We start from the raw sequence: 21,966 nt of genomic DNA, 5'->3' as shown, positions 1-21,966 counted from the left end.
GCAAACCTGCTAAATTTAGAGCTGTAATTGGCACATTTGCAGGATATAATTATTCATGAATGATCAATTTCTTGATGATTTTATTCTATTGTAGATGCGAAGAATATGTGTACACTCATATGTTGCGACGTTTTATTGTTTGTTTTGCTACAGTATAGGCAGAATGGTTATCCTGAAAGAACTTATGTTCTAAGAATTTATGTAAGAACAAATGTTTCAAGTCGAATGTTTAACTAGTAAGAGACCCTCAATTTAAATTTTTCGGCAACCGACTTCAGTTAAAACAAATTTCGGGGGTCTGCAATCATGCTCCTTGCAAAGGATGCGTGATTATAGACACATATGAAACGGGAGCAGATCTTTGAATCCTTGTTGCAGAAGTTAAGAGGCGAGTCGGCATTTTGGACTCACCCAATGAGCGGGGAGCCCAAAATTAATGAATTATCATACTAGTTGTACCTCAGTGGCGGGTGAAATGTGATTGTCCAGAACAGGAAGTTTTACCTCAAACAATTTTTCCAAAAAGGAAACTATTTTGATTGCATGATTGATTGCATGGGTTGAACTGATAACAATGATCGTTGATCGTTTATGAACCAAGATTTTCTAATTTCGTGAATTAACTAATTTCAGTTTGGACTCACTGTAGTTTAGTATAAGTATCCTAAAGCTGTAATTTAGTAACTTGAAACTGCACAAATAGGTTTTCACGGTTGAAGCGCTACTTCAATTCTGACTGTTTTTTGAATGCGTCTGTTGTCTTGAACAATACTGGCCGTTGAGGTCATTTAATGTCCGAATGCATATTTTGGAGACACTTAATTCCCCAAGTTCATTCACTCATTCACTCATTCTTGGTGCACATTTCTGTCTTCTAAAGACACCCTTGAGATATACCAACTGATATACTTTAGCTCTTTTCTAGGGTAAAAAGCGGATGTAAAATACGCTTGCGTATTGGTCATATGGGTGAAAATGGCTTTGTTGGAATACAGCCACTAAGAATTTGAACTTTAATTGTTGTTCCATCCCTATATCTAATAGCCCTTGTAAATTAGAATTCATTTTGAAAATGGGGAAATATAAACTTAAACATCACGATCCCCCATCTCCTCCCCCCGACTAATTTTCAGGCAATTTGTCTAATTTTAACGATCAGGTTTTTTCTTTTCAAGTCATTTTTAGTTTAGTCAACCTTAAAATGTTTGCAACTTGATGAATTCAATCTTTTTTTAAAAAATAGCAAACTTTGCCTTATTTCCGCAAAACATCGCCTCTATTGTCACTAAATCCGATGGATTTAGCTAACCAAATATCTCCTGCGTCAAATTTGTTGCAATATCACTTTGGATCAGTTTACATCAGCTCTAATCATTTTTGTCATACGGCAATGGATACCCTTCATGTATCCATATCCGTATTTTATTTTATTTAGTTGTTGTAATTTCCATTTGAAGGGCAAATGCCATTTAAGTTCAGTTGATGTACACTTCCTCCCATTTTAGCAGTTTTTGTCTGTTCACTCTGTCTGTAAAGGAAATACATTCGTTCACGATATAAACAAATCCAAGAGTTGCTTCCGTTATGCGTGATTAAACTTTGAACAAACTTTCTTTCTTAAATTGTATCATTCTTATTCTTCATTCTCCAATTTGCAGCGCTAACGCTCAGTTTAATTTAATTCTTGCAAACGCTTCTCATTTGAGCTCAGTAGTTTCGACTAGAGTCAATCGCACCGCGATTGCCCATTCTAGAAAATAACCATTTGAACGTAACGACTAAACTTGCCATTCGCGGCGCAAGTGCCTATCTCAACTTGTACGAGAGCATTTGCAATTCATTTGACTATGCTCATTGTGTACGAGTATAACATGGCGCAGTCAGCAGCGGACTCAAAGAAAACACCACTGCACATAGAAGCAATTTGGGAGAAACCGACAGCCATACCTCCTCTGACGTGGGACAAATGGACGCAGCAATGGAAACTGGCTCTACTTGCTAAGGAAGGGATACAATTAGACACCCTGTTAAATGATCCCCCTGCAACGGTGACTTACCCGCCTGAACCTACCTACGAAGAACCGGTAGAAAACCACACACAGGCAACGGAAAGAGATCGTAAAGTTCGAAATCAGCAATTGAAAGTAAACTGGCAAAACCGTTGTAAAAAGGTTGAAGAAATTGGGATTCTCTGTGGAGACAAACCGTGGGGAATTTGTGAGCAGAAGACGATATCGTTGCTATATCTGAGCATTGGTACAGAGGGACGGCGGATTTTCAAGAGTAAATACCCTCATTTTCAGATAGAGAAACAAACTTTTAAAGACTTGTGGCGGGCAATGGAGGACTCATTAACAAAGGTTCGTAATATAACTTACGATCGCTTCGTTTTCTACCCGTGTAAGCAGCAAAAAGGAGAGTCGGTGGAAAGTTTCTATGGTCGTCTCATAGAATTGGCGGAAAATTGCAATCTTGGAAGTGAAGAAACTACGCTGATTCGTGATGCATTCATATTAAACATGCTTGATCACGAGACTCAGAAAGAATTGTTGAAGGAAACAGTAGAACCACCAAAAGCATTGGAGATAGCCATACAAATGAAAATGGGAGCGCAGAATCAGCAGAAAATAAACCAAAACTTGTTGTCAGGTACTACTTCTGTGAATTTCAGTAATAGTAACCCAGTACGCAATTGCAACGCGAATGGATCTTCAACAAAACGAGACTTCACACAATACCCAACTGTCCCTCAAAATTATCAATATACGAGTGTTTGTACGAATTGTGGTCTCCGTTGGAGTCACAATCATAAGCAGATTTGTCCCGCGAATGGTAAGAAATGCAATAATTGTGGTATTATGGGTCATTTCGCCAGAAAATGCCGCAAACCGAAAAAGTCGCAGAATCCGATACAGAAAACTCAAAAATCAAATGTAAACCAAATCGATCAATCGCCGGAAAAAAGTGATGATGAAGAATCCGTCAACTATATAACAAGCTATCAACAATTGTATGAACAGGTGTACGATTCAAACTATGATAGTGATTCAGATGACTATGTAGCGGCGATTTCTTCTGATTCAGTTCATCAATTGGAACCACTGAATGTGGAAGTGCAAATGGGGGAAATAAGAACATCTGCTATGATTGACTCTGGAAGTGCCGTCAGCATCATAACAAAAAGTTTAGCGAACAAAATCATCCGATCCACAAAATCAGTCAAATGGACAGATACAACAGAAAAAAGGAATTTGATAACTTTCTCAAACGAACCAATCAAAGTCATTGGGCACTTGGAAACCACAGTAATCTACAATCAATGGAAAGACACATCAGCAATGCTGACTGTGGTAGACGATGGGCACAAAAATATCATCGGAAGAGATCTGTTCACTACATTGGGACTTGCAGTTGTTCAACAACAATCAGAAACTGGTAAATGTGTTTATAACGTCAATAATTCTACATGTAAAATGAACGAGACAATCGCGACGCAATTTCCAAAACTAGTATCAAGAATTGGCTTATCTAAAACACATGTAGCGAAATCAAGGTTTCATCAAAAGTTTACAGCAAAGCATCCAATAAATCTCCAACCTAGAGTGTCAGAAGAATTAGAAAGATTACAGACTGAAGGTCATATAAAAAACTATCTAGTTGCTCTGACGGACATTTTATCTCCCCGATCGTAATCACAGTGAAGAAAGATCAGTCGATAAAGCTAGCATTAGATTCTAAAGTACTAAATAATGCAATACAAAGAAATAAATACCAAATGCCTGATATCGAAATGTTAATTGATACCATCTCACAACACCTTACAAAAACACAAAACGGCCAATAAGCATATTTCACCACATTAGACTTAAAGTATGCATATAGTCAACTAAAATTGCATCACGACACAGCAAAACACTGCAATTTTAACATCATATGTGGCGAATCTACTGGTACATATAAATTCAAAACTGGTTTTTATGGACTTACAGATATGCCGACAGAATTCCAAAAAGCTATGGATTACACACTCATAGGCTTGCAAAACACATACTGTTTCTTGGACGATATCATAATCGTTACTACCGGCACTGAAGCAGACCATTTAGCATACGTTTACAAGTGTCTCAAAAAATTAGATGACGATAACTTAAGAATTAACCTCCAGAAATGTCACTTTGCTAAATCGGAAATAGAATGGCTAGGTTATAAATTTACACAGACTGGAATATCACCTTTAGAAAGCAAAACAGCAGCAATTTTAACAATGCCACCACCAACAACACTAAAACGACTTAGAGCATTTCTAGGGTCAGTACACTACATCGGCAAATTTATACCACACTTAGCACAATTATGTCACCCTCTTAGACCACTTTTAAAGAAATCTGTAAAATTCATCTGGACAGATGAACACGCGAAACATTTTAATCTGCTAAAGAAAAAATCGCAAACAGTACAGAAAATAGCCATTACAGTCCAAAATTGGATGTCCGCGTAAAATGTGATGCTTCACGTTCAGGATTGGGGGGCAGCATTAGAACAAAACACACCAGATGGTTGGAAGCCAATAGCATTCGCGTCACGATTTCTCAATTCAACGGAAGAACGCTACAGTGTCAATGAATTGGAACTGTTGGGGATAGTTTGGTCAATTGACTATTTTAAATACTATTTGTACGGAAAAAATTTTACGGTAGTGACGGATCATAGAGCCCTATTGTCCATACTTAAAGAACATCGATCTAACAAATAATACAATTGTCGACTATCTCGATGGATCGATGGATTACTTCCGTACAATTTCACAATTGAACATATGCCAGGTGCAAAGATGGGCCTCGTTGACTACATTTCCAGGAACCCATTTGCCAGAGCTAAAAAGATATCTACATACGACGAACATTTTGTTGTAGCAACAATTTCAAAAGTCCGTGATTCAATGAAACATTTAATTATAAATAAACAGACAGCAACTAAAAAATTTAAAAGCATTTTAAAGTCAAATTTGCCTTTGCAAAAAGTAAAATGACCATTCGCACCGCGATTACCCACATCACTAAATGTTAATTCACCTAATTTTAAGGAAGCATTTGCATCACGATTAACTACTTCACCATTGAAAACACCATTCCTACCGTAATTAACACTCCCCAATTCTAAAATTAATTCACATTCTGAACACCCATTTGCGTCGCAACTGCCACTTAAAGTTACAAAATTACAATTTGCACTAAATAATCGTAAAGTCAATAATTCACATTCTATTAACAAATTCGCTGCAAAAGAGGTGCAAATGTCAGACAGTAAGGAATGTGAACAATCTGAACAAATATCCCCAATACAGCCCATTAATGGTATTAAATCAAGTACTCCACCTAATAACACTGAATTAAGCGCGAAAGCACAAATTCCTAAGTATAAAAACCACTTACACAAAAATCACTCGCTTTTTGCCCAAATTCAGCCTACAAAACACTACTTTGTGAATAAACGCAATAAATCTCTCATATCAAACAATTCAATATACAGTATAAAAACAATGTCAAAGGCCAAAGCAACCCGCTCTAAATCATCCCCTACAAAGGCGAGAGTAACCTTCTCGGACACGACTCCTTCAACACCTGGATCCAATACAACATCATACACAGAAACCCCACCTGGTAGTATGATAGAGGAGGCCGACGACATTATGTTTACTGAGACACTCAATAAAGTGTTCAGTAAGGAGTTCTTGGCCATACTTACAGGAATGGATGCGATACTAAAAGAAGTGAGGGACTGTGTGGTCAGAAGTAACGCGGATCGATTACAAGAGATAAGCCCTTATCTCTTCTCATATTGGAGAGATTTAAGCGTCAAACATGGGTGTGTCTGCCTCGACGAAAGAATTGCCATACCCAAATCAATCAAGGACGCGGTGCTGGAAGGTATCCACTCCACACACCCATGAAGTTTCGCCATGCTCTCCCTAGCCCAAAATATCTGGTGGCCCTACATCCACAGAGATATACTGGCAAAAGCCATTGAGTGCAGAGCTTGCACGGAAATTGGTAAGAACCTCAAATCAGTGATTCCGCACCGCAAATGGACACCTCTACCTAAATGTAGTGAACCAAACGACGAAATACAATTAGACTTTGGTGGACCAATTTCAAATGAGAAAGGCATAGAGCAATATTTTTTTACAAGTATAGATAGATATTCTAAATACCCTACAGCAGAAATGGTAAATAATGCATCAGGCCCAAATGTAAACAAATTCTTAAATAAATATATATATCAACACGGAGTACCTAGAACTATTAGATTAGATCAAGCTAGATGTTTCACAGGAAAAAAGTATGAGATATTTTGTACTGAAAATAATATTACACCTATATATGCACCAGCGAATGATCATAGAGCAATCGGATTAGTAGAACGTATTATTCAAACAATTAAACGACAATTATCTTGCATGAAATCAAGATGAAATCTTGCATTAAATAAAAAATATAATTTAGAAACTTCACTAAAAGCAATAATACAACGATTAAGAATATCAAAACAAAAAACAATAAATATCACACCATTTGAAGCACACTTCGGTAGAAAATGTAACACACCTATATCAAATATCACAACTAAATCTGATAGTAAAAATCTCAATTATAATGCAATAATTAATTATTATTTAGACGAAGATACAATTCCAGGCCGCTCCTACCTGACAGAAGAACAGTGGGCGGATACGGCTATATGTTCTGACACGGAGATTGAGCGTGTCATTTGCGCCGCAAGTACCCTTGCAAGAACTGAGCAAGAGAAACGAAACGACGGAGAAGAACGTTTTATTAGTTCAGACGCCGTTTGCCGCCCATCCATTGCTCGGAACGTAGCGTGCAGGTGAAGTTGGCTCGCAAGCTACACGATAACCAACGTCAAAAGAAGAACCTGGATGGCCTATATGAGGTGCTAGCACCAGGAAGCATTGTGTGCAAAGTAAGCCCCACGACGAGTGTGATAAAAGAACCACACAAACAAGAAGTACGGGTTAGGAACTCAGATATCGCTAAATTTGGGACACGGGCTGAAAGAGAAACGGAACTCACACAATATATAGAGCGACGTCCGAAAAAGATCAACGAAAAAACCCTCGAACAAAAAATCCAGAAACACAAGCGAGATCTTATTCGGAAAAACACTGGTGACAAAAAGATTAAACGTAATAAGAGACAAACGGATGATGTGAGTGTTGTTTCATCAGGACGGTCATGTATCTCTACAGCCAGTAATCTTGCAAGATCTTTAAAAATGAGAATTCCCAAGAGAAATCCGAAACACGACGAGGCATTCCTGAATGGACCCGATTTAACGCAAATACTTAGATTTAGTCCAATCGCACCACAATTGGCTACATCAAATACGGCAGGACCATCTGGGACGCAAATAGCCTCATCAGTGCAACCAAAGCCTACACCCATTTTGCGAAAAACTTCAAAGCGCCAACTCACAATTAGCGACATATCAGATTCCGATAATTCTTCAATTGGGAAAAGCAAGCGAACCTTGAAGAAAAAGACCCAGAAGTCACAAACAATTATTGAAAAAGTTCGAAGCACAGAAGGCTACACCGATAATCAGGACATTGGAGTTGCGAGAGATTCTAATGAATGGGTTGACGAACCTCAAAATCGAAATGTACCACGGGAGATGACTGTTCTCCAGGCAGAAAATGCAGAAAACAGCGATGGTGAATAAACTTGAATAAAACAAAACTTTCATAAACTTTTATTTTATTTATTATTTAATATTTTATTACTTAGTAACCGGTGAATATTTATTAATTTTCTGATTTTAATTAGTAATTTATTTTTCTCTCCAAGAGGGGGAAATGTCATACGGCAATGGATACCCTTCATGTATCCATATCCGTATTTTATTTTATTTAGTTGTTGTAAATTCCATTTGAAGGGCAAATGCCATTTAAGTTCAGTTGATGTACACTTCCTCCCATTTTAGCAGTTTTTGTCTGTTCACTCTGTCTGTAAAGGAAATACATTCGTTCACGATATAAACAAATCCAAGAGTTGCTTCCGTTATGCGTGATTAAACTTTGAACAAACTTTCTTTCTTAAATTGTATCATTCTTATTCTTCATTCTCCAATTTGCAGCGCTAACGCTCAGTTTAATTTAATTCTTGCAAACGCTCCTCATTTGAGCTCAGTAGTTTCGACTAGAGTCAATCGCACCGCGATTGCCCATTCTAGAAAATAACCATTTGAACGTAACGACTAAACTTGCCATTCGCGGCGCAAGTGCCTATCTCAACTTGTACGAGAGCATTTGCAATTCAATTGACTATACTCATTTTGTACGAGTATAACAATTTTTGTACATTTTTTTCATCATTGATATTTCCCAAAATTCTTTTTTTTCGAATAGCATTGTCTTAACATAAGTTCAACTAGGTTTCTACGTTCCATATAGGTTTTTCTTTTCAACAGCCAGTTTGTAAACAAAAACTGCTTATCAAGTGAAACCGTAATGTTGTTTTGAAGACATTAATATTAGCTCCACTTCAAAAATGCAAAAATGTTTTTCCTGTTTAACACGTTCTCTACCAGTTCTTGTTACTTTACAAACGATATGTAAATTTTATGCTAGTTTCGCGAACTTCAAAAACTTTAATATTATGGTCACAGCAAGATTATTTGTTAACATAGAAAGTGTTTGCAGAAAATCTTCGCCTTACTAATTCATTGTTGTAAATCGGTAATTAAATATTTTCTTCCTTTATTTTGTAGATTTTACACAGTACATGTTTCGAAAGATGATTTATTGTCTGTTTTTGTTTTAGCTAGGATATTGTTAAACTTGTTGGAATTGAAATTGAGCAAAAGTGTGCCCGCAATTAGACAAAATTCTACTTCTTGGTGACTTTTCTGCACGACTGGCGAGAACTTAGCTATTTATTCAATTAAATCCATTTGTTCATTGACGTTTATGTCTCATAACTAACATTTAAAAACATGAAAATTCAACTTCCAATATTATCAGGCGAAGAATTGCCTGGTACTGGTTCTGAAAAAGTTCTGAAAACATTTTCATTCATGTTTTTGTCGGAAAATTTAATTTCAAACTCCACCAAGAGTTGCATGACGTTTCCTTTGGTTCTAGTGAACGAAAGGTTCAAAGATTAGGCAAAATTAGACAAATTCAGAAAGGTTATGGCTTCTGAGCTACTCAATTATTTTGTAATCGAATCACCAAATGCGTTATGGTTTCATTTGAAAACTTCTGTGCTTATATAGTACGTTGATAAGTTTTCTTGTGTTTGCTCATAATCAGTCAATCGGTCCTGTCATTTTGGTTTTAATGAAATTATCCCCAGTTTAAAATAATCAAAGGGCACTATTTTGAAGCATTCTAAAAACGACGATCCTCGACTTTAATTTTTTTTCGTGTCTAGTTGCTTAAACCCCGTTTTCAACAAAATTTTGAACTTTTTTGTTAAATCTATACATTTTTCGGAATGATCAAGATGCTTGAAAAAGAAATGAATCTGGTTCTCAAAACTAGTTCCCTATATAATCTTCTGAATTTTTTTTAATATATTACCGCTGTGATAATGGCTTATAAAACCCAATTGGGTCCAAATTTTCAAAATTTTGTGCAAAAGCTTTGTATTAATATTGACAAAAACTAAAAACGACCCGTTAATCAAAGCTTCCATTTGAAAAGATATCAATGATTTGTGAAGGGTAATTTTGAACTCCGCTTTATTTACTAAAACTGTGCTTTGAACAACTCAATTTTTGTTCAGACCCAGTTTATGATGATCTATATGCACAATTGTTTCAGTCAATTTTGACCGACCGATTTATTCATCATAGAGTATAGTGAGTGCTATCACTAGAAAGCCCATTCAGCGTAAAATACATAATTAAAAATGTTTTTTTAAGTTTAATTTTCTCCACTGAGCTATTGAGTTTTAAAGTTTTGTGGACTGATTTCTGTTGTTTTTGTTCTAATTTCTGCAATTTTTCTGCCAACTTTGCTGAAATTATGGTAAAAATGTTAGGGAAATGATTTTAGTTTCACCTAAAAAGTTGCGAGAGTATTGTTTAATTGTTTGATCAAAGTTTTCAAGCTTAGAATGAAGCTAAGTTTTTCAAAATTCAGCTTTTTTTAAATCAAAATTGGACCAAATAAGATTCTTTATTCCTCTTTGTTTGAGTTTGTCGGAACCAAAGACCTAAAAACTGCTGACCAACCTTTTACATTTCCAAACAAGTATACTGTTAGTTCAGTATCCTTTGTGAATGTTATGCAATTAAAACTTGCTAATTTTGCTAGAGTTTTGACTAACTTAACTCGATGATTAATATTTTTTTATTTATTTTCAAATTTTTTGCCATTTTTTTCTCCAAAGCATTTGAAACAATTCGCTGCTCCTGATTAAGCAAAAATAGCAAGCAACAATAGAAACGCTGGATTTTTTCTAATCATGGAATTATACAATCCAGAAATAATCAGATGGGAATCGAGCTCTGTATTTTTTAGAAAATAGTTTTTACATTTTTGTTTTTTTATTAATTACAGACCTGAATATTTCAAATCAGTGTTAAAATACTGTATGATATCATATACGTGTCATTGAGACCCAATCAACATATATTATATTTTCATTGAGTTGCTTGTATTTTTTTATGGCTTCAACATTTTTTTCAAGTGAACATGTTTGAATTTTTGTTATGATCGATTTCCGTGTTGTCTTCTAGTCTTATAAATTGATCACATTTGACTTCACAAACTAGTCTATTTATTTTTTTAGTAAATTTATGTTTGCTCTGACTTTAAAAAAATTGTATTCAAAGAATGGATTATAGAGCATCGCATCTTTCTCTTATTCTAGCTTATCAACTTATTTTTTCTCTTATCAACTTCTAGCCATTTGTCAACATAGACGAATCACTTGCTCTATCTATTAGAATAGATTTAAACTTTGTGCGATTTCGATTGCTAAGTAAATGTTTTTTGGGTTTGATACTTCGAATTGTCACAATTATTTTTTTGATTTCTGGACTTTTGCCAATTTTTGATGTTCATTGTTTTGTCTTGACTCATTATCACTTTATTGAGAAATCACGTATTTGCTTTTTAGTTTTCAGAGGGAACACACAAATTAACTTGAGGTTATTATAATTTTATAACGTTTTCTCGAAGAATTGACATTTGTACTTTTGCCTGTATTTTTTGTTTTTTTTTGTCGTCAAATGACATGTTGTGGACAATGACACTTCTGAAACGTTTCCGAAAGAAGACTAAATGAGTCTTTTTATTTTTTCTGTTAAAAGATAATGGTTAACTTTTCAGCCATTTCAACGACAAAAAGTATTTTATGGCTTTGGCTTTTTTGTTACCTAGTGCTACATGTTATATAGTCCCATTAAGTGTAGGTGACATTTTAAACAAAAAATTTTGAGTCAAGACATTATAAAAATTGTTTAAGGTCTTTAGGTGATAGATAATGGCATTAATGGCCTCAAAAATGTTTGTTTGCAAAATTTAATTGAGTTTTCGCTTTTTGTCTATTTCTCGTTCTTTTTGCATATCTTTTTGTAGAAAAGTAAATATCTCAATGGCTTCTTCTCGAGTTATATATGACACTATTTATTGAATTATTGAATTCCGTTGATGGTGTTCATGATTTGGAAGTTTATTGTTTAAAAATGATTTCTACTAATTTTTTTTTTAGCTTCGTCCTCTTTTTTTGTCTACTTGTTTCAAGTCTCACCAATGGTAGGTCGCTTAACCTACTATTGGCGTTGAAAATCGGGATTTTTCTGGTTTATTCCAGTTCTCAATAGCGTCACAGAAGAGAAATTGAATCAAAATTTTAAATTTCTTTGATAGCCAATGGTTTCCATGGCATTGAAATTAATTTTGAGTTTTTTTTTTAAAAAATTTGAGTTTTCTTCAAAAATTTTGCACTCTTTGTCATAATTGTTCACTTGCCGCCGAGTCTCAATAGGATCAAGTTCCACATCATTTAGTTACGAGGAAGTTAATTTTAGTTTAGGTTCTATCTGACGCTATTTTGACTTCTTATTAAATGTAGAGTTTTCAGAAAAAGTTGAGTTTTGGATGTAATTACTCTCTGTTATTTGCTGCTGCTTGTTTTGTTTCGTAGTCCTAATAATGGGGCGTTTCATTGGACCCCTAAAGCGGCATTATTTACTTCACTAAGTAATTTGAGTTGAAAGCTTTTTTTTGCATACATACAACAACTATATTCGAACAGTACATGAATTTTTGAGAGTTTTCTATCTCTTCCTCATTTGGCAATTGAATATGACAAAAAAAGTTCGTGAGAACCTTATGTGCAAACGCATTTTGCCGAGTTTTCTTGTATTGATTGGTGCTAAACTGAGGCCTGGTCAATCAAAATGTCATCATTGAAGATAAAATATGCGTAGCCAGTGTTTGTCTCGACAGGTAATTTCTTATCTGTCAAAAATTCTTCTAAACTAAAAAATAATTCTACGTTTTCTTGGATAAAAAGTGTGCAGCTTGGTTAATTGTACCCTTAAAAATTAAAGTTGCTCTCCCGCCTTCAAATTGTTAAGTTCTGATTTAAAAACTAAAAATTATTGTTACTCATATCTAAAATGAATTTGGCTGTCAAATTAAACCAACCAAAACTCAAGTCTTGCTGCATAATTGGTAAAATAAATTTTTTGTAAAATAATTTTTCGAAAGTAAGATTTCCTGGATTTCATACATAAATTGCTTTTTCGCGTTTTTTGAGGTAAGGTAAGCTGTTTTTTGTGATTTAAATCCTGGATTTCCCATAAGCATCGTTCCTCAATTTCTTGCACGGATCATATATGGTTTCCTCTGTTCCATGCAAGGATCATATATGAATTCCTTGGTTCTATTCAAGGATCAGATATGATTTCCCGGGTTTCATACATGAATCATGTGTTTTCTGGCTCTCATATTTCTACATGAATTGCTTTAGGTTCTCTCTGATGGTATTTTGACTTGTTATTAATTGTACAGTTTTCAGAAAAAAACTGAGTTTTGGATGTTTTTACCCTCAGTTATTTAATTTTACGTAGTCTTGTTTCGTAATCCTAATAATGGGGCGTTTCATCGGACCCCTAATGCGGCATTATTTACTTCACTAAGTAATTTGAGTTCAAAGTTATTTTTCTCATTCATACACCAACTATATTCGAACAGTACATGAATTTTTGAGAGTTTTCTATCTGTTCTTCATTTGGCAAATAAATAAGCCACAAAGGTTCGTGAGAATCCTTGCCAAGTTTTCTTGTATTGATTGGTGCTACCCTTAGGCATGGTCAATCGAAATATTATCATTGACGATAGAATATGGGTAGCCAGTGTGTTTCTCGAAAGGTAGTTTTTTTATCTGTCAAACATTTTTGTAAACTGTAAAATATTTCTACGTTTACTTAAATAAGAAGTATGCAGCTTGGTTAATTGTTGTACTCATAGGCTGTAGAGTCGCTCTCCCGCCTTCAAATTGTTAAGTTCTGATTTAAAATCTAAAATTAAGTATTACTCAAATCTAAACTGAATTTGGTTCTCAAATTAAAACAACCAAAACTGAAATCTTGCTGCATAAATGGTTAAATCAATATTAAAGATATAGTAAAATTTTATCGAAAGCAGGTCATAACACAATTGTGCTGGCTTGAGAAATTTTGTCAACATTACCCGGATCGCCAATCATACAACTTTTGCTTGATTTCATACAAAGTTTTATGTGATCCCCGGTGATCATACAAGGTCATTTATGATTTGTATGATTTCCCGGTAATCGTACAAGTTTCATACAAAAAAGTAAATTAAATATAAACGACTCATTTCGTAACGGCCATAAAATCAAAAAGTAAAAAGTACACCAGAGGCACCCAAACGATGAGTTCGTGAGATTCATTTTTCCGGCAATCTATTATTGCAATTTTTGATCAAAAAGTGTTTCTCGATAGTTGACAGTTTTGAGTGTTTTTCAAATCATTCTCTTGTATTACAAGTACAACTATTTTGTATGGGAACCTTTATGATATCCTTTATTTCTTACAAGGGTCAAATATGATTTCTTCAATTTCATACAAGGATCATACATGATTTCCCGGGATTAATACAAGAATCATGTGTTTTCTGATTCTCAAATTTCTACATAAATTGTTTTAGGTTCTCTCTGATGCTTTTTTGACTTGTTATTAATTGTTTAGTTTTCAAGAAAAAATTGAGTTTTGGATGTAATTAAGCTCTGTTATTTGCTGTTGCGTATTCTTGTTTCTTGGTCCTAAAAAGGTGCGTTTCATCGGACTCCTAATGCGGCATTTTTTACTTTATGAAGTAATATGAGTTGAAAGTTATTTTTTTCCTTCATACACCAACTATATTCGAACAGTACATGAATTTTTGAGAGTTTTCTATCTGTTCCTCATTTGGCAGTTAAATAAGCCAAAAAAGTTCGTGAGAAACCTTGCCAAGTTTTCCTGTATTGATTGTTGATAAACTGAAGCGTGGTCAATCGAAATATCATCATTGACGATAGAATACGGGTAGCCAGTGTGTTTCTCCACATGTAGTTTTTTATCTGTCAAACATTTTTGTAAACTATAGGATATTTCTACGTTAACTTAAATAAGAAGTGTGCAGCTTGGTTAAGGTTGTACTCATAAGCTGTAGAGTCATTCTCCCGCCTTCAATTTGCTAAGTTCTGATTTAGAATCTAAAATTAAGCATTACTCAAATCTAAACTGAATTTGGTTGTCAAATTTAAACAACCAAAACTGAAATCTTGCTGCATAAATGGTTAAATCAATATTAAAGATATAGTAGAATTTTATCGAAAGTAGGTCATAACACGATTGTGCTGGCTTGAGAAGTTTTGCAACATTACCCGGATCGCCAATCATACAACTTTTGCTTGATTTCATACAAGGTCGTCTATGATCCCCGGTGATCATACAAGGTCATATATGATTTGTTTGATTTCCCGGTAATCATACAAGTTCCACACAAAAAAGTAAATCAAATATAAACGACTCATTTCGTAAAGGCCATAAAACAAAAAGTAAAAAATGCACCAGAGGCACCCAAACGATGAGTTCGTGAGTTTCATTTTTCCGGCAATCTAATATTGCAATTTTTTATCAAAAAATGTTTCTCAATAGTTGACAATTTTGAGTGTTTTTCATATCATTCTCTAATACTAAAAGTACAACTTTTTCGTATGGGAACCTTTATGATATCCTTGATTTCTTACAAGGGTCATATGTGATTTCTTCGATTTCATACAAGGTTCATACATGATTTCCTGGGTTTCATACAAGAATCATGTGTTTTCTGGCTCTCATATTTCTACATAAATGGCTTTTCCACGTTTTTTGAGGTAATGTGAGGTGTTATTCGTGACTTAAATCTTGGATTTCCTATAAGCATTGTTCCTCAATTTCATGCAAGGATCATATATGGTTTCCTCTGTTCCATTCAAGGGTCATATATGACTTCCTTGGTTCCATGCAGAGACCATATATGATTTCCCGGGATTCATACAAAAATCTTGTGTTTTCTGATTCTCAAATTTCTACATAAATTGCTTTAGGTTCTCTCTGATGCTTTTTTGACTTGTTAATAATTGTTCAGTTTTCAAGAAAAAATTGAGTTTTGGATTTAATTAAGCACTGTTATTTGCTGTTACGTATTCTTTTTTCGTGGTCCTAATAAAGGGGCGTTTCATCGGACCCCTAATGCGGCATTTTTTACTTTGTGAAGTAATTTGAGTTGAAAGTTATTTTTTTCCTTCTTACACCAACTATATTCGAACAGTACATGAATTTTGGAGAGTTTTCTATCTGTTCCTCATTTGGCTAATAAATAAGCCACAAAGGTTCGTGAGAATCCTTGCCAAGTTTTCTTGTATTGATTGGTGCTACCCTTATACATGGTCAATCGAAATATCATCATTGACGATAGAATATGGGTAGCCAGTGTGTTTCTCCACAGGTAGTTTTTAATCTGTTAAACATTTTTGTAAACTATAGGATATTTCTACGTTAACTTAAATAAGAAGTGTGCAGCTTGGTTAATGTTGTACTCATAAGCTGTAGAGTCATTCTGCCGCCTTCAAATTGCTAAGTTCTGATTTAGAATCTAAAATTAAGTATTACTCATATCTGAACTGAATTTGGTTGTCAAATTTAAACAACCAAAACTGAAATCTTGCTGCATAAATGAATGAATCAATATTAAAGATATAGTAAAATTTTATCGAAAGTAGGTCATAACACAATTGTGCTGGCTTGAGAAGTTTTGCAACATTACCCGGATCGCCAATCATACAACTTTTGCTTGATTTCATACAAGGTCGTCTATGATCCCCGGTGATCATCAAGGTCATATATGATTTGTATGATTTCCCGGTAATCATACAAGTTCCACACAAAAAAGTAAATCAAATATAAACAACTCATTTCGTAAAGGCCATAAAACAAAAAGTAAAAAATACACCAGAGGCACCCAAACGATGAGTTCGTGAGTTTCATTTTTCCGGCAATCTTTTATTGCAATTTTTTATCAAAAATGTTTCTCGTTAGTTGACAATTTTGAGTGTTTTTCATATCATTCTCCAGTACTAAAAGTACAAATTTTTCGTATGGGAACCTTTATGATATCCTTGATTTCTTACAAGGGTCATATGTGATTTCTTCGATTTCATACAAGGTTCATACATGATTTCCTGGGTTTCATACAAGAATCATGTGTTTTCTGGCTCTCATATTTCTACATAAATGGCTTTTCCACGTTTTTTGAGGTAATGTGAGGTGTTATTCGTGACTTAAATCTTGGATTTCCTATAAGCATTGTTCCTCAATTTCATGCAAGGATCATATATGGTTTCCTCTGTTCCATTCAAGGGTCATATATGACTTCCTTGGTTCCATGCAGAGACCATATATGATTTCCCGGGATTCATACAAAAATCTTGTGTTTTCTGATTCTCAAATTTCTACATAAATTGCTTTAGGTTCTCTCTGATGCTTTTTTGACTTGTTAATAATTGTTCAGTTTTCAAGAAAAAAATGAGTTTTGGATTTAATTAAGCACTGTTATTTGCTGTTACGTATTCTTTTTTCGTGGTCCCAATAAAGGGGCGTTTCATCGGACCCCTAATGCGGCATTTTTTACTTTGTGAAGTAATTTGTGTTGAAAGTTATTTTTTTCCTTCTTACACCAACTATATTCGAACAGTACATGAATTTTGGAGAGTTTTCTATCTGTTCCTCATTTGGCTAATAAATAAGCCACAAAGGTTCGTGAGAATCCTTGCCAAGTTTTCTTGTATTGATTGGTGCTACCCTTAGGCATGGTCAATCGAAATATCATCATTGACGATAGAATATGGGTAGCCAGTGTGTTTCTCCACAGGTAGTTTTTAATCTGTTAAACATTTTTGTAAACTATAGGATATTTCTACGTTAACTTAAATAAGAAGTGTGCAGCTTGGTTAATGTTGTACTCATAAGCTGTAGAGTCATTCTGCCGCCTTCAAATTGCTAAGTTCTGATTTAGAATCTAAAATTAAGTATTACTCATATCTGAACTGAATTTGGTTGTCAAATTTAAACAACCAAAACTGAAATCTTGCTGCATAAATGAATGAATCAATATTAAAGATATAGTAAAATTTTATCGAAAGTAGGTCAAAACACAATTGTGCTGGCTTGAGAAGTTTTGCAACATTACCCGGATCGCCAATCATACAACTTTTGCTTGATTTCATACAAGGTCGTCTATGATCCCCGGTGATCATACAAGGTCATATATGATTTGTATGATTTCCCGGTAATCATACAAGTTCCACACAAAAAAGTAAATCAAATATAAACAACTCATTTTGTAAAGGCCATAAAACAAAAAGTAAAAAATACACCAGAGGCACCCAAACGATGAGTTCGTGAGTTTCATTTTTCCGGCAATCTTTTATTGCAATTTTTTATCAAAAATGTTTCTCGTTAGTTGACAATTTTGAGTGTTTTTCATATCATTCTCTAGTACTAAAAGTACAACTTTTTTGTATGGGAACCTTTATGATATCCTTGATTTCTTACAAGGGTCATATGTGATTTCTTCGATTTCATACAAGGTTCATACATGATTTCCTGGGTTTAATACAAGAATCATGTGTTTTCTGGCTCTCATATTTCTACATAAATGGCTTTTCCACGTTTTTTGAGGTAATGTGAGGTGTTATTCGTGACTTAAATCTTGGATTTCCTATAAGCATTGTTCCTCAATTTCATGCAAGGATCATATATGGTTTCCTCTGTTCCATTCAAGGGTCATATATGACTTCCTTGGTTCCATGCAGAGACCATATATGATTTCCCGGGATTCATACAAAAATCTTGTGTTTTCTGATTCTCAAATTTCTACATAAATTGCTTTAGGTTCTCTCTGATGCTTTTTTGACTTGTTAATAATTGTTCAGTTTTCAAGAAAAAAATGAGTTTTGGATTTAATTAAGCACTGTTATTTGCTGTTACGTATTCTTTTTTCGTGGTCCCAATAATGGGGCGTTTCATCGGACCCCTAATGCGGCATTTTATACTTTATGAAGTAATTTGAGTTGAAAATTATTTTTTTCCTTCTTACACCAACTATATTCGAACAGTACATGAATTTTGGAGAGTTTTCTATCTCTTCCTCATTTGGCTAATAAATAAGCCACAAAGGTTCGTGAGAATCCTTTCCAAGTTTTCTTGTATTGATTGGTGCTACCCTTAGGCATGGTCAATCGAAATATCATCATTGACGATAGAATATGGGTAGCCAGTGTGTTTCTCCACAGGTAGTTTTTAATCTGTTAAACATTTTCGTAAACTATAGGATATTTCTACGTTAACTTAAATAAGAAGTGTGCAGCTTGGTTAATGTTGTACTCATAAGCTGTAGAGTCATTCTGCCGCCTTCAAATTGCTAAGTTCTGATTTAGAATCTAAAATTAAGTATTACTCAAATCTGAACTGAATTTGGTTGTCAAATTTAAACAACCAAAACTGAAATCTTGCTGCATAAATGAATGAATCAATATTAAAGATATAATAAAATTTTATCGAAAGTAGGTCATAACACAATTGTGCTTGCTTGAGAAGTTTTGCAACATTACCCGGATCGCCAATCATACAACTTTTGCTTGATTTCATACAAGGTCGTCTATGATCCCCGGTGATCATACAAGGTCATATATGATTTGTATGATTTCCCGGTAATCATACAAGTTCCATACAAAAAAGTAAATTAAATATAAACGACTCATTTTGTAAAGGCCATAAAATCAAAAAGTAAAAAAAAAACACCAGAGGCACCCAAACGATGAGTTCGTGAGTTTCATTTTTCCGGCAATCTATTATTGCAATTTTTTATCAAAAAATAATTCTCGATAGTTGACAATTTTGAGTGGTTTTCAAATCATTTTCTAGTATTACAAGTACAACTATTTTGTATGGGAACCTTTATGATATCCTTTATTTCTTACAAGGGTCATATATGATTTCTTCGATTTCATACAAGGATCATACATGATTTCCTGGGTTTCACACAAGAATCATGTGTTTTCTGGCTCTCATATTTCTACATAAATTGCTTTTCCGCGTTTTTTGAGGTAATGTGAGGTGTTATTGGTGACTTAAACCTTGGATTTCCCATAAGCATTGTTCCTCAATTTCATGCAAGGATCATATATGGTTTCCTCTGTTCCATGCGAGGGTCATATATGACTTCCTTGGTTCCATGCAGAGATCATATATGATTTCCTGGGATTCATACAAAAATCATGTGTTTTCTGATTCTCAAATTTCTACATAAATTGCTTTAGGTTCTCTCTGATGCTTTTTTGACTTGTTATTAATTGTTTAGTTTTCAAGAAAAAATTGAGATTTGGATGCAATTAAGCTCTGTTATTTGCTGTTACGTATTCTTTTTTCGTGGTCCTAATAATGGGGCGTTTCATCGGACCCCTAATGCGGCATTTTTTACTTTATGAAGTAATTTGAGTTGAAAGTTATTTTTTTCCTTCCTACACCAACTATATTCGAACAGTACATGAATTTTGGAGAGCTTTCTATCTGTTCCTCGTTTGGCAAATAAATAAGCCACAAAGGTTGGTGAGAATCCTTGCGAAGTTTTCTTGTATTGATTGGTGCTACCTTTAGGCATGGTAAATCGAAATATCATCATTGACGATAGAATATGGGTAGCCAGTGTATTTCTCCACAGGTAGTTTTTTATCTGTTAAACATTTTTGTAATATATAGGATATTTCTACGTTAACTTATATAAGAAGTGGGCAACTTGGTTAATGTTGTACTCATAAGCTGTAGAGTTGCTCTCCCGCCTTCAAATTGTTAAGTTCTGATTTAAAATCTAAAATTGAGTATTACTCAAATCTAAACTGAATTTGGTTGTCAAATTTAAACAACCAAAACTGAAATCTTGCTGCATTAATGGTTAAATCAATATTAAAATTTTATCGAAATTAGGTCATAACACAATTTTGCTGGTTTGAGAAGTTTTGTCAGCATTTCCCGGATCGCCAAGCATACAACTTTTGCTTGATTTCATACAAGGTCGTCTATGATCCCCGGTGATCATCAAGGTCATATATGATTTGTATGATTTCCCGGTAATCATACAAGTTCCACACAAAAAAGTAAATCAAATATAAACAACTCATTTCGTAAAGGCCATAAAACAAAAAGTAAAAAATACACCAGAGGCACCCAAACGATGAGTTCGTGAGTTTTATTTTTCCGGCAATCTTTTATTGCAATTTTTCATCAAAAATGTTTCTCGTTAGTTGACAATTTTGAGTGTTTTTCATATCATTCTCTAGTATTACAAGTACAACTATTTCGTATGGGAGCCTTTATGATATCCTTGATTTCTTACAAGGGTCATATATGATTTCTTCGATTTCATACAAGGATCATACATGATTTCCTGGGTTTCATACAAGAATCATGTGTTTTCTGGCTCTCATATTTCTACATAAATTGCTTTTCCGCGTTTTTTGAGGTAATGTGAGGTGTTATTGGTGACTTAAATCCTGGATTTCCCATAAGCATCGTTCCTCAATTTCATGCAAGGATCATATATGGTTTCCTCTGTTCCATGCAAGGGTCATATATGACTTTCTTGGTTCCATCCAGAGATCATATATGATTTCCCGTGATTCATACAAGAATCATGTGTTTTCTGGTTCTCATATTTCTACATAAATTGGTTTAGGTTCTCCCTGATGCTATTTTGTCTTGTCTTTAATTGTTTAATTTTCAAGAAAAAATTGAGTTTTGGATGTAATTAAGCTCTGTTATTTGCTGTTACGTATTCTTGTTTCGTAGTCCTGATAATGGGGCGTTTCATCGGACCCCTAATGCGGCATTTTTTACTTTATGAAGTAATTTGAGTTGAAAGTTATTTTTTTTCATGCACCAACTATATTCGAACAGTACATGAATTTTGGAGAGTTTTCTATCTGTTCCTCATTTGGCAAATAAATAAGCCACAAAGGTTTGTGAGAATCCTTGCCAAGTTTTCTTGTATTGATTGGTGCTACCCTTAGGAATGGTCAATCGAAATATCATCATTGACGATAGAATATGGGTAGCCAGTGTGTTTCTCCACAGGTAGTTTTTTATCTGTTAAACATTTTTGTTGTAAACTATAGGATATTTCCACGTTAACTCAAATAAGAAGTGTGCAGCTTGGTTAATGTTGTACTCATAAGCTGCAGAGTCGCTCTCCCGCCTTCAAATTGTTAAGTTATGATTTAAAATCTAAAATTAAGTATTACTCAAATCTAAATAGAATTTGGTTGTCAAATTTAAACAACCAAAACTGAAATCTTGCGGCATAAATGGTTAAATCAATATTAAAGA

The sequence above is a fragment of the Convolutriloba macropyga genome, unplaced genomic scaffold (assembly GCF_964194025.1).
Source record: "Convolutriloba macropyga unplaced genomic scaffold, txConMacr16.3 SCAFFOLD_2265, whole genome shotgun sequence".
NCBI classification, from domain to species: Eukaryota; Metazoa; Xenacoelomorpha; order Acoela; family Convolutidae; genus Convolutriloba; species Convolutriloba macropyga.
The sequence above is the reverse complement of the archived record's forward strand: the minus strand, read 5'-3'. Positions refer to the sequence as shown.